This window comes from Ambystoma mexicanum, chromosome 5p (genome assembly GCF_040938575.1).
Source record: "Ambystoma mexicanum isolate Mex_15411 chromosome 5p, UKY_AmexF1_1, whole genome shotgun sequence".
Classification (NCBI taxonomy): Eukaryota; Metazoa; Chordata; class Amphibia; order Caudata; family Ambystomatidae; genus Ambystoma; species Ambystoma mexicanum.
The window spans coordinates 310,686,163-310,699,465 of record NC_090930.1 but is presented as its reverse complement, the minus strand read 5'-3'; positions in this window follow the sequence as shown (position 1 = coordinate 310,699,465).

The window sequence follows — 13,303 nt, the reverse complement described above, 5'->3', positions numbered from 1 at the left end:
CTTAGAAAGGCACAAACAGCCTTATTGACATTGTGCCTCGCTTTCTCCATTTGTGGACCAAATGAAGAAGAACACAGCCACATTTGTCTCTGCGCAATACGAGAAAAAATTACTTGAGAATTTGGAAACATGTCCATGACCTTCCCAAGTCCTTCTTTCTTTACAAATTGCAAAGAAATTCCAGACCCATGTCCTAAACTATTCCCTCCGCAGTGAATTATCATTATGTCTGGATGATGCTCTGTCTCCAAAGTAGCACAGAGAGGTACCAAGTCCAGTCACTTTTTTCCACGCACTCCATGCCATTGCACTTCCACATGTGGGAATCCAAGATCTACAGCTACTCCACAGCTTTCTGCATTCACCTTCAACCAATGTATTCACGAATCTCCCAAAATCCAGACAATCTGTTTTCTGAAACAAGCAGCCATAGCTATCTGTTCTTCTCTCAGGAAAAAGACTTTCTGACAAACTCTCTCCTGATACAACACACCCACTAAACTTTACTGACCAATCCCTTGCTCTGCTCATTCACATTTGCATACCTCCCCACCCCAAAATCCCCATATGTAACACGCGATGTCCGTGGACTACCGCCATGCCCGTGGACATATCGTAACATGTACAGCCCTTCTACCATTTCCACTTCACTCTCTGTGCCATTCCCTGATTGGTTACAGCTAAGCAGTCACACAACCATCCACCAATCAGATCCAAGACCTCTACATCTAACTCCACCATCATAGATCAGCACTTCAAATGTACTGTTAATCACTCTGAGTACAAGTGTCATATCATTGGAAAGCACCTTCTACAAGAACTACTGAACAAGTCTCCAAGATTTCTACTTGCAGCTGCATGCATATCCATATGCATGAACACAAACTAGAGGTATGCATATTTTCTGCATAGTACATGTACAATTCTTATAAATGCATATAAACAGATTAACTGCCTTTTAACCTGTATAACCTATAAAATGAACTTACTGTAATTTTTCCCATCTGCTATAATCAACTGTCACTTCCAAACCTATCTGCTATTTAATTTCTTTTTACACACACATTTGCAAAGCATGTTGAACTAACATATTTAAAGTAAAATATAAAGACTGCAGATAGTCAAACAAAATTGCATGCACACACTATGTTCAGATATCAAACAAGAATACTTCTACACATGAAAACCTATGTCTAAATTAACATCAGTGCTATAAACACACAAAATTACTAACCTCTTTCCTTGCAGTGAAGACCACTCTCCTGAAAAGCAGCAGCAGAATCTGAAGTACAAAAAACAACTCAGAAGAAACCTGCTCATTCCACGCAAAAAAGGAAGTTAAATACCACCATAATATTTTTACTGTTACTCAAACACACTGTGGGGTTCATTCATGGTATTTCTGCGCCAAAAAACAGAGATTGTGCACCATTCTGCCCACAAATCCCCATTTGTTAAACAGGGATTTGCAGGCAGAATGGCACACAAATCCCTGTTTTTCGGCACACAAATGACATAACTCAGCCCCTAGAATGTTAGTATTGTTGAAGAAAGAACTGTTTTAATTCTATACCATTAGATTTACTATTTGTGCTTCTCCTTGCCACTAGCTTACTTTCTACTGTCACCTGAACCCCAGTATAGTAACACACAAATTCAAGAATATCCATCCCAACTAATTGTAGTTGCCCAATGCACAATCATACACCATCACATACATCTTTACCATCATGCTCAGACACTCATGCACACAACACACATACATTGCAGAACAGCCCAACCCGCACCTTCTTTATTTTTTTAACAGACCTCAAAGGATGCCTACCAAAATCCAAGTCAATAGAAAGCAACGCAGAAGTAGAGCAAATGAAAATAGAAGTGTCCAAAATAAGCATCCATCTCTAGCAGAATTTGTACAAAAAGTTATAAACAAAACAGCTAATACAGTCATTTAGCGAAACAAAACAAGCTTCAAGTACAGAAACTTTTCCTCCTCTATCAAAATTTAAAACGAAACAGAAAACAATTAACAAGAATTCAGCTACCACTACTGCTAAAACTGCTCCTATAAATCTTGATATAGTGCCAAGTAAGCATACCAAAAAAAGTATTTTAGCAAAAATATTCCGCCACAAAATCCTTCAAAATCTTATAAAAACAGGAGAGAAATCATGCACAACCCTTAAAACCTACCATAAAAAATTAATCTTAGAAGCTTTGATAGACAGTGCAATCCTTCTCAAAAGAAAGTTATTTATTTTGTTGTTAAACAAAATGAAACCACTAAACAAAACTAATGACTAAATTACAAAAAAGACTTCTCAATAAACGAAATGTCAACAAAAATAACTTCTTAAATATCTGTGGAGGTGAATCGAGTCACCCCACAAGCACAGAACCATATTTTAATGAAGAAGCATACAAACAAAAGCAAACAAGTACAATTGCCAAACATAGCAGTGGACGAGGTTATGAAAAAGTTAATAATACCATAATGGAACTAGAAATACTGCATACAAAAATATCCCCAGAAAACTAAGAATTACCTCTCCATTCGACTGTACCATAACATCCAGTATACAAATGGCCATGCACGTCAATGTGTAACATTCCCAAAAAATCTTTCAAGTCTTTATGCCAATTCCTCAATCAGTATGTGAAAGGCAAAGACAAAATGAAACTACTGCAAAATATGGATACCTGTGCAGTGCGTAAATGCACAGTACTACAACAACATTCATTAGCCTGCATTTCAGGACCTATTTGCAAAACCACCTTCCATCATATCAAAATGATATCAACACATCATTCAACTATAAGAAATTTAGTCTATAAACTGTACTATGCTAAAAGTCCTGCTTTAGCACTAGCAAATTTAAATAACATTCTTCTACATGGTACAGCCAAAGACCTACTCGAAGAAATCAACTATATCCAGAAAAAATATTTTGGAAGTGAAAGCCACTTACAAAATGCAATAGCTTTACAACAGACTAGGAACAATTCTACAAAAGGCAAACTTCTACTCCACACATACAAAAAAGAAATACTAAAATCTAAAAGTGCATCCGCTGAAGTACCAAACCGTGTGTGTGTTGCCGCACAACTTTTTTTTATAAAAGTAGCACAAAAACTGTAAAATAGTAGGCTGTTTGTTTGTTTGTTTGTTTGTTTATTTATTTGTATGGCGCACCTTACCCAGGGGCAATAGGGCGCAGGCAGAAGATAATTCGAAGCTTACAATGTTGCAGGCTGTAGCCGGATGTAGGTTTAGCAATTTTAAGATTTATTGCGGTGTTAACTTAAACAACAGCTCTCCTTGTGCACATCAAACAGTATTAGTTTCATGAGGTTTGGTTTCCGTGAAAGGGTTAATGCAGTCCAGAGTTCAAAAGAAGCTCCACTTGGCTTCTCGCATCTTTAAAAGGGTAAATAAGGTCAACTTAATTCTGTTTCTCCACGGACTGACTCACCCTCTGTTCACTGGGTTAAGAAAACAAAAAGACAAAAATCCGTCCGCCTCTGATAGGGATCTCCCCTGTGCCTCTCACTGAGCCTTCTAGTACGCCCAGTCACAATCACCTTTCCATTCCTCTCTGGTCTCCGGCTCGGCTTGCAGCTGTAATCAGAAACACCTGGTGAGCTCTCTGTTGCTGCATTTAAGCCCCTCTCTGCTCCTCCCCTCCCTTCAGTCTCCAGCCAGTTTTCCCTCCCATTCCCCACACCTGCAGGGCGTTTTCTTTCCTCAGTCCACCCAGTTTCATGCACTGTTTGACCCAACCCTGTATGTCTCTGGGGCCACCGATCTACATGCGGGCTGACTGCATTATACCAGTGCCAATCTCTGGTACACCTATTTCCATGCTGTATGATTGGGTTGAACCTATGCCGTTTTCCCTTTTTAATTCTGTCTCTGCCCCCTCCTTGGTTTCGTTTCTCGTGGTGGTTTCTGGGACATGTAGTTTTCTTTTGATTTGCTGTGTAAACCTTTTGTTGGCTGGGTCTCATTACTAGAATTGGATCCTCCCTTGATTCTGTTGCCTCTTTGACCACCTCACATACTCCCCCCCCCGGGAACGAGGCCGTTCGGGCATGTTCAAGGCCCTGGACAAGTAATCAGCTACTAGCTGATATTTTCCGGGTTTATGTACTGTAACAAAATGATAGGGTTGAAGGGTTAAAAACCACCTAAGTACCCTATGGTTTGAGTCTTTCTGGGTGGCTAGCCATCGAAGAGGGGCATGATCTGTAAAGATGGTAAACTTTCGACCTAGTAAATAATAACGAAGAGATTCAACGGCCCATTTTATCGCTAAACATTCTTTTTCTAAGGTGGAGTATGGTATCTCGTGTGGGAGGAGTTTTCTACTGATGAAGGCTATTGGGCAGAGGTCTTGTTCTGATCCTTGGGAAAGCACGGCACCTAGACCACATCCTGATGCATCAGCCTGTAAATAGAAGGCTTTTGAGAAATCTGGGCAGTGTAGAACCGGTTGGGTTGATATTAGTTGAATTAAGTGGTGAAAAGCTTGCACAGCTTCTGGCTTGATTTGAAGTGGCCGGTTGGTTTTTAAGGCGTCTGTCAATGGTGCTGCTATGGTAGAAAAATGCGGTATGAATCTTCTATAATACCCTACGAACCCTAGAAAGGCTCGGATCTCTTTTCGGGTTTCCGGTATTCGTAATTATTTCAAAGCCTGTATTTTGTCCACCAACGGTGTGATCACTCCACCTCCTACAGAATAACCCAGATACTTGGTAGTTTTGGCTGCCAGTTTGGTTTTCTTGGGGTTGATATGCAGTCCTGCCTCTTGTAAGGACGTAATTACTTTGATTAGATGATCTAAATGTTCCTTCCAGGTTTTACTAAAAATCACTATGTCATCCAAATATGCAGCTGTGTATAGTTCATGAGGTTTTAGTACCTTATCCATTAAGGCCTGAAAAGTGGCAGGAGCCCCGTGCAACCCAAATGGTAACACCGTAAACTGAAATAGACTTTGAGGTGTTGCAAAGGCTGTTTTCTCCTGATCCGCTGGGTTGAGCGGTATCTGCCAATATCCTTTGGTTAGGTCCAATGTACTCAAAAACTGGATGCAGCCCCCAGTTTCTCTATTAGGTCATCTATTCGGGGCATAGGGTAGGCGTCATATCTGGAAATGGCGTTTAGTTGCCTAAAGTCCATACAGAATCGGGTGGTACCATCTGGTTTGGGTACTAGTACCACCGGTGAACACCATGCGCTCTTGGAGGGAATAATGGTACCTAGTTTCAGCATGCTCTCTATTTCTTGTGCTATTTCCCCTCTTTTTGCTTCAGGGATTCTATAGGGTCGGAGGCGTAGAATCTTGCCTGCCTCGGTTGGGATTGAGTGAGTAGCCATATGAGTCCTTCCAGGTAGACTCGAGAATGTCTTTGCTACAGGGCCCAGGGTGTCAAATAATTCAATTCTTTGGGTGTCGCTTAATTGTTCCCCCAAGCCCACATCTCGTAGGTTACCAGCCGAATGTGTAACCATTTGTTCCGGGACCGACATCTCTACTAGAGACGTACACAATATTGCTGAGTCTCTTTCTTTCCACAACTTGAGTAAATTAATGTGATAGTTCTGATGTTTGTTTTGTCTGTCTGGTTGCTCCACCTCATAATTAACTGGACCCAACACCTTTGTTATACTATATGGGCCTTTCCATTGGGCGAGCATTTTGTTCGTGTGAGTGGGTAATAACACCAGCACTTTGTCTCCTATTTTAAGCGTCCTAGGTCTGCTTCCTTTGTCGTAATACTTCTCTTGCGTTTCTTGAGCTCGCCCCAGGTTTTCCTGAGCATAGTCTCTGAGTTTTCCCAGGTGATCCCTTAGTTCATTCACATATTCCGTTAGGGTTGTTTCTTCCTGCTGTTCCCAAGTGTCCTTTAGTAATCCCAAGATAGATTTTGGCTGTCTCCCAAATAATAATTCAAATGGGGAATACCCTGTTGAGGATTGAGGTGTATCACGTAAAACCATCAATACCCATGGCAGTACTTTCTCCCACCCCAGACCAGTGGGGCTGGTTGCTCTTCTTATCATTTGTTTGATGGTTTTGTTATATCTTTCCACCAGCCCATCAGTCTGTGGATGGTACACCGAGGTCCTTAAATGGTTGATGCCAAGGGTCTTGCATACTTCTTTCATAACGTTTCACATAAAATTACGTCCTTGGTCTGTTACAATCTCCTGGGGAATCCCCACTCTAGCGAAATAGGGTAAAAGTACATCACATACTTGTTTGGCAGACATTCCTTTTAATGGAAATGCTTCTGGATATCTAGTGGCGTAGTCCACTACCACTAGTATGAACCGGTATCCTCGGCTGGTAGGCTCCATTGGACCCACAATGTCTAGCCCTATCCTCTGAAATGGCTCTTTGATCAATGGCATTCTTTGTAAAGGTGCTCGTGCTGGAATATGGGGGCTTGTTTTCTGACATATATCACACTCTTGGCAATATTTGGTTATCTCAGCGTAAACTCCGGGTCAATAGAAATTTTGCAACACCCTTTTTATGGTCTTGTTCTCAGCTAGATGTCCCCCTGTGGTGTGGTCATGTGCCAGCTGAATCAGCCCTTTCCTGTAGGACTGGGGAACCAACAATTGCTCCTTCATTATGTTATCAGATCCTTGGGTTACTCGATAGATTAACCCCTGTTTCTCTTTAAAGTAGGGAGTAGGAGGTTGGACCCCACTAGTGTCTAGAGCTTGTTCCCTGGCCCTTTTTAATGTTTCATCCAGCCCTGTTTCTGTTCGAAATGAAGGCATATGGTCCCCCACCTTCCAGTCTATAATGGAAATGTCTTTATACGCTTCCTGATTCACTCGGTTTCTCCTTTTCTGGGCCTTAGATAATTTTTCCCGATTACATGCCCCCAATAGTTCTGTTTTTGAAAACGGGGCTTCTCTCAACCATCTATCGAATTCAGGTAGATCTGTTCCTATTAGCACCGGAGTGGGCAAGATAGGAATAACGGCGGCTTTGATTGTCATCTCCTGCCCCTGTATTCTCAACACAATGTCTTTAGATGGATACCTTTTTACATCCCCATGCACGCACTTTATGTCAATGGTTCTCACCTGTTCGCTATCTTGCTCGCTCACATGGGGCTGTATGGCCGTCTGTCGGCTTCCGCTGTCCATCATTGCTTGACGGGGATGTCCATCGACTGTGACCTCTATCACGTAAGGCAGTCGTTTCCTTCGGTATTCCTGCGCTTGTATGGATCCGATTTCCATTGCTTCAATTTTTGGTTTTTTGGAACAGAATCGCGCAATATGCCCCCACTCTCCACACTCAAAACACTGGGTGCCTGTCCTTTGCTTAAGCCAGCCCCATTAGTGGGTCGGGTTTCGGCCTTGTTCCTGGGTTCGGTTCCTGGTCCTTTATAGGTTCCGATACGTACTTGGGAAGCTTCCACACTTGGTCTCAATTGGGTGGCCGGGAAAGGTCGGGTGCTCCCTGCCTTCTGATATGCTGTTGCCACGTCTATTGCCTCGGCCAGTGATAGATGGTGATGTTGCCTCACCCACCTCTGAATTGGTCCTGGTAAGGCATCAATGAACTGTTCCATCATTACTTTATCCTTAATCTGTCCTATTGTGGCTGTGCCTGTTTGCAGCCATTTTTCCACCAAATCTTGTACTCTGTAGAACAATTGTCTTGGACTTTCACCTGGTTTCAATCGGGTTTCTCGAAACTTGAGCCTGTAGGACTCTTCATCCATGCCGAGTCTTTCCAAAACAGTTTTTTTAATCTCGGTATAAGGAGTGTCTCCTGTGGGTTAGCCGCTTGGTATGCCCCCTGCATTACCCCTGTGAGCAAGGGAGCCAGATAGAAAGCCCATCTGTCCTGTGGCCATTGGGCTGCTCTAGCTATTCTCTCAAAATTTACGCAGAAAAAACTGGGGTCTTCTCCTACTTGGTATTTTTGTAATACCGTAGGCGGTATCACTGGATGCGTCCGGTTCGTGGCCACTGCTTCTCCCAGTATTCTTAAAGCTTCCCGTCCTTGCTCTTGGGCAGCACTTGTATGGCCTGTTGGAGGGCTTGTCTGTCCGCCTGCGCCTGGTGACTTTGCACTTGTAAAAGTTGCTGCAGCTGCTGTTGCCCTTCTGCGAGTGCCTTTACCACAGCTTCCATGTCTTATGCTTGGGCGTTCTCTTGAATCCCACCCCTGCCGCCACTGTATAATAGTAGGCTGTAGTCGGATGTAGGTTTAGCAATTTTAAGATTTATTGCGGTGTTAACTTAAACAACAGCTCTCCTTGTGCACATCAAACAGTATTAATTTCATGAGGTTTGGTTTCCGTGAAAGGGTTAATGCAGTCCAGAGTTCAAAAGAAGCTCCACTTGGCTTCTCGCATCTTTAAAAGGGAAAATAAGGTCAACTTAATTCTGTTTCTCCACGGACTGACTCACCCTCTGTTCACTGGGTTAAGAAAACAAAAAAGACAAAAATCCACATGGAAGGCACAGTCCTTGATTAAAGGATAGTTCCGGGACTTTTTTTTTATTGTCCCTACGGTTCGGCCATGTGTTTTTAAGCATAACTCGGTAGATCGTAGAAAACGTTCCTATGGACCTTACCCGACTTTTCGTCCATTAACGCACTCGAAATCAGCCACCATTTTCTGATAATCCTATCATTTCCCCCCATCGCCCTGGCTCACCTGCTTTTGCGGCACTAAATCAAATCCCCCGCCCCTGAAACAGACTTTATCAAAACATTCATATTCCCCGCCTCTATCCGTGACGTGACTGAGCTGCGTAGGCAAACGCGCCCAGGCGTCTTCTACGCGACTCCACACAGAACCCGGAAATCAACACAGATGAGCTCACACAACACAGCGCGCCACAATTGGGAATATGAAACTGTACTTTTAAATTAAACCGCAAGATTGTAAATTTGGTAAAGTACATTTATTTGACATGAAATGTTTTGAGAATATTCAGCGATTTGCATTTTTATTTGCTCACGTTCCAAAAAGTTTGTTTTGAGGCACGCGATGTTCCTTTGCTGTACACAAGGTCTTAGATCATCTCACAATACAGCGCCACAATTCGGAATATGAAACTGTGGTTTAAAAGCAAACGGCAAGATTGTACATTTGGCAAAGTACATTTATTTGACATCAAATGTTTTGAGAATATTCAGCGATTTGCATTTTTATTTGCTCTCGATCCAAAATAGTTCGTCTTGAGGCAAGCGATGTTCGTGTGCAGTACACAGGGTGTTGGTTTACGATAAAATAAGCTCTTCGGTCGCACTGATAATCACATGGTTGTTCCAACAACGAGGCAGTAGGCCACCACAACGGTCTGTATGTTGCATCTAGCCGTTAGTACCGCGTAAGGGCATACTTGTACTTGGCGATCGTCCCATAAAATGGTCAGGGTGGTAACGTTGTTCACGCGGAGAAGCAACTGGCGGTTAAAAAAGCCATCCGCCGGTGTCTGGTACTCGTGACACATACAATAATGAAGGATGTACCTGTTTTAAAAACATAAAAAATGAAATTAGTCTCACCATCAGATCTTTATTAAAATTATTCATTTTATATATTAGGTCGGGAAATTATTTCATAGCTAGGACAGTGCAACTGGGTATTATACGTCAAGGGGGGGCTGTAGGATACTGAGACAGTCCCCCAGTGCAGGGGTTGACAGGGAGGCAGTGCAGGTGGAGAGTGGAAGGGCCCAGGACCGAGGTCGCAGACAGTGGACCAGTTGTAGCAGGGGAGAGGGAGAGAGAAAGCAGAAGCAAAGAGGAAGGTTTTGAGGTGCTTCCGTAAAAGGAGATGGTTCTCCTCAAGATAGTGCGCGGTACAAAACAATATGCCACATAGAACGAACAAGTACAACTTAACCCGTCTTTAAAGCTACTGTATAGTAATTAAATTGCGGTATAAACTCATCTAAAGAGTTACTTACATTATATTTGCATTTTCCATTGTGTCTGTGTGTAGGGCAGCCCCGAAATACCACTCCTTCTATGCCGACGTTATTTCTTCTAATGAACGAACATTAAATGGCTTTCGTTTCTGAAATTATATTCATTATCGTTTCTTACGTTATTGCCTCACACCCCCAAAAAGAAGTCTTTTGGGATGGTCCCGGCCTGTCAAGGTCAAATAACAATAGAACCTTATACTGAGTCGTGGGCCATTCCGGCACCCGAGCAAAAAATCAAAGCAGCTGCCTTCACTTTGAACGAGCACACATTCCTAGTTAGCTACATTCAGTGTAAGGCCATCTCACAGGACTTGAAATTTACACTCCATCTTTGCATTTTGTCTGCGTGCATTTGCAGCCCCATAGAACCATTAATACGGAGACATTCTATATTTTTTGAAAAATGATTTATATTACTGTTTGGTTTAATTTAATGCGCAAATGAACAAGGTTGGATAGACACATTGCATGTACATTGATCAATCACTTTTATTTACACAATACATAGTTACACATATTCAATGGGCCTGCAACATGAGGAGACTCCAGAGCAAAGTCACAGGTGACACCCGGGTGGTTCGCACAACTGCATGGTGAAGGGAGGGGCAACGGTGGAGAGACACATTGCATGTACACTGAGCAATCACTTTTATTTACACATTACATAGATACACATATTCAATGGGCCTGCGACATGAGGAGACTCGAGAGAACAGACAATCAAATTACAATCATTTAAACCGTGATGTGTATTTCTCAATGAGCTCTTCTTTAGGTGGACATGGAACAGAGGCAATGTTGGGTGGCAATGCAGTTGTCCCCTGCACAGGTTCGTTCACAACTCCATGTATGTGCCTATCTAGGACATCAACAATAAGTCTCTCAATAAAGTCATATTGCATATCCTCAAACACTGGTTTGATAATCCATTGTTTACTTCTTTTAGTGAAGGCCTTATTGTAGCGAAGCGTCCCTAAAGTTCCGGTCGTCCTACTTTGTTGACGGCCAACATTATGGTTATGTGCCAAGACCGCTAGAAGAGTCCGATTTATCATGCCCTCCATGCCAAAATGCAATCATTTTGGCCTGTACTTTAGGCACATATTGTGGAACACCTCCAAATCTCCTGTGTGGCAGAATTCCGTGAGTCCCCTCAAATCTCTTGTTATAGTTTTATCAAATACAATCTTTTCAATGGCTTTGTGAGTGGGTGATGAAGGAATCAACCACTTCTTCTTCCGTGCCTCCTCTGTGGACAAATGGCCATGTTCACAATTGTGGAAATGTTGGTTTGTGTTCCAACGGTGAACGTTGGTACAGTGTAGCATTACTGACTGCCATTTTTCCAGTAGAATTTCCAACGACCCTCCACATGTTTTTGAGCTCCACCAAAGATGGTTGCTGATTGACTTGGACCACTGTGAAATACCTTGCATATCTTTTTTTTTACCTGCACCCGACATTTTTTTATTGATTGTTTTTGCAAGATGCCAAACGTCAAATTGGTGATTTATATTTTTGTACTCTTCTCTCATTGTCTTGGCAATTGAAACGTGTCTGTCCGTGGCTATCAGGTCGATCACCATTCCCTGCGATTGTAGTTCTTGCAATGATGTTACAAAGCCAACTTTCTCCATGGCCACTGAGGATGTACTTTGTGACACCTGCACGACCACCGAACTCACAATTTTCTTACTTTCCATGTCCTGAAAGTGGTAGGTGCAGTACTTGGCTGAAAATCCTGGGCTGTCGCACTGTCCATCACCGGCTAGCCTGAACCGTTTGCCCGCGAATGTACTATCAATAGACATTTTTTCCATTCTCCAAGCTTCGCTAATGGCTGGAAATAGATAATCAGTTTGGTATTTGTAGAACTGAGTTTTCGCAATGAAATGGATTCCCACAAACTGAAAGAAAGACTCTAACTTTTTAAAACTTGAACCACTAAAAAGTGCAGCCGCTGCACAAAGTAGATTGCCTGCTGGCAGTTGCCCCAGCATGGGTTGTGCAGACCATGAGAAAGGATGATATTTTGTACAGGTGGCATGTATTTTAAGGTTAGTGCCTCGAATTGCACGAGTCACATTAATCAATGGCTCCCCACATACTTCCCCACCAACCGAATGCCCACATTTCATCCGAATAATAATATCAATCAAACAACTATTGAATACAATGAATTTGGCCTCTTTCCTTATACTGTCACTCTGCATCCCAGCTGGTTCGGCCTGTAACGTTGAGGACATGTCACTCACATGAAAGGTAGAATCTCTGATATCGTCTTCCGCTATGTTCAGTGATATTGATGGTGTTTCATTGTCGTCCACTTCATTCTCTTCCATTGCAACATCTGTTCCTTCTCCGGCGATGGGTGAATAAAACAATTTCTTCAACTTTCTCGCGGTCTTAGTTTTTGCGGGTGTGGATTCTGTGAATTGATCTCCGACTGCATCCGAACTACCAGGAGGACATTCACTATCAATGGCTGGTGGTGGTATAGCTCCGTTGTCAATCACTTCATATTCTTCCCATTGGCACGATGCATCTCCAGTCTCAAGTCCCTGCCAAAAGGTTTGACAAGCAACATCTCTCGTTCGCTTCACTGTCTGTGTAGATCTAGTTCGTACACCCACTCGCAACTAGAGGACAGATGGAAAAGGGATGTTCAGTTTAAACACAACTTACAGTATTGAACTATTAACAGTGAAAAACAACATAATATAGTGACCAGGACACTAACCTTCTTTTGCTTTCTTTTCTTTGAAACTTTCTTGCCTCGAACTTCAACATCAGGACGCTGTTGCTCCGACTCGTGTGTGCATGTCTCCACTTCCTCTTGCGCTGCAACGACTATATTTTCATGATAAGCACATCCATCACGCACTGACGCTCCATCGACTCCCTGAAACATAGAACTTTCATTAGTATGTATAATAATATCGAAAACACAAAATGTACTTGGGGACCAATACCCACGTACATCTCAATAGCAAAACACGAATGAACGCTTTGTGTAGAACATTCAAACGACAATTATTCACGCATAGTTGATCTAGTTAGATGGAACTGTCAAGATCCATACCTCGGGCTCCTCATAGACTTCCATTGATGATATTATTGAAGATGATGCTTCAGTAACTCCCTGAAGCACAGTAATTGCATTAGTATGGTTTTCTATTTTGTTAAAAAGAACATAAACTTTGTGCAGGCGTCAACGGCTCATCTAAATAGACCTGCACAAATGATCAGTTGTCTAAAATAAATAATGGATATCTAAATATGATTCGATTTGCTCGATCGTTAGAAGTGTCACCACCC